Source organism: Geospiza fortis, unplaced genomic scaffold (genome assembly GCF_000277835.1).
Source record: "Geospiza fortis unplaced genomic scaffold, GeoFor_1.0 C13481240, whole genome shotgun sequence".
Classification (NCBI taxonomy): domain Eukaryota; kingdom Metazoa; phylum Chordata; class Aves; order Passeriformes; family Thraupidae; genus Geospiza; species Geospiza fortis.
Window position 1 is genome coordinate 1 of NW_005061042.1, and position 1,227 is coordinate 1,227.

Below are 1,227 nucleotides of genomic sequence, written 5' to 3' on the forward strand. Positions count from 1 at the left end.
CTGCCACAACCTCCACACATCAGACACACAGATTATCACTGCAATTCCATAGTGCTGTGGAAGGCAGTGGTACCAAACACCTGTTCCTGATCTCATCTCATTCCCTCCAAGAAAATGTTTTTACATAACCCAAAAAGCACCCGTTTTGCCTTATTACTCACACGGCCATAGGGAAAGGTCATCCACACTTTCAAAGATGGCTTCAGGCCAATAACCAGGATCTTCAAGGAAAGCAAGAAGGCAAAATAAAATATTTGAGTATACAGCAGAGAACTTCTCCTTGATGATCTCTCACATCAAGCCTCCCACAAGCAGCAAGTTACCTTGGTGAGGGAGGCCATGGCCAGCAGTGAATACTGGGTGATAGGATGGTCTCTCAAATCAACCTTTGCATGTAATGGCTCAATACAGCAAACTTCCCCCTTGGAGCCACTGAAGAGACACCGAGACTCGCACGTCCTCACTCCCATAACCCTCCTGCAAAGAGCACAGATCAGCTTGGTGGCAGCCCACCAATCTCAGAAGTGATCCTTCATAAACACTCCTTCTAAAAAGTCCCTTGCACAGCTCCAGGGATCACTTCTGACATGAAACTGGAGGCAATCTCATACAGCTGCTCAGATACAGACAAGAATTCAAGATCTTATCTGAGAATAAGGTTTGGGAAGTTCCTGGGCTTTATCAGATTAACTGTCAATCCTTCCTCCTTGTCATCCCTCCTCTTGAAGAGGCCAAGAGTATAACGAGCAGCTACTGCAGGACAGCTCTCACTAATGAGCCAAGATACAACAAGAGGCAGCACTTTTGTGACAGCCACCAAGAGCCCACAAGGAGTGTCAAATTCTGGACAATACAGTGACACCTAAACAACTAAGGCTATTCTTTGGCTATTGCACTGCCACACAGCATCTTCCTTCAGCTGAGAAATTACACTGCAGCCCTAAATTACACCTTCAACAGTCAGGCAGTAACTTCATTGGTTTCAATGGGATTTTTTCTCCTTAGGTTTTAGAAACCATGACCAAGAATTGGTTTCTTGTCCTTTCTCTGGAGAGAGTTATTGTCTTACTTAAATGACAGTTCAAACACGGAGCCTCCGCTGTCATTGCAGATTGCGAGTGTCGGATCATCTGTAAACTGAGCAGAAAACGAGATTAAAATGGCCCTAAGAAATAAACTACAACAAATGGATGTAAAAATACATGCTATGGCAGTACCAACAACACA

At 44.5% G+C, this 1,227-nt stretch overlaps 1 long non-coding RNA gene across 1 annotated transcript; it reads right to left on the reverse strand.

Annotated features, from left to right (window-relative positions):
* Nucleotides 1–158: 158 nt before the first annotated feature.
* Nucleotides 159–1,139, reverse strand: LOC115949440. The gene is made up of 3 exons (XR_004082894.1): nucleotides 1,070–1,139; nucleotides 324–477; nucleotides 159–221 (listed from the first exon to the last, which is right to left on the reverse strand). It is a non-coding gene; the product is annotated as an uncharacterized LOC115949440 (long non-coding RNA).
* Between the last annotated feature and the right edge of the window lie 88 nt (nucleotides 1,140–1,227).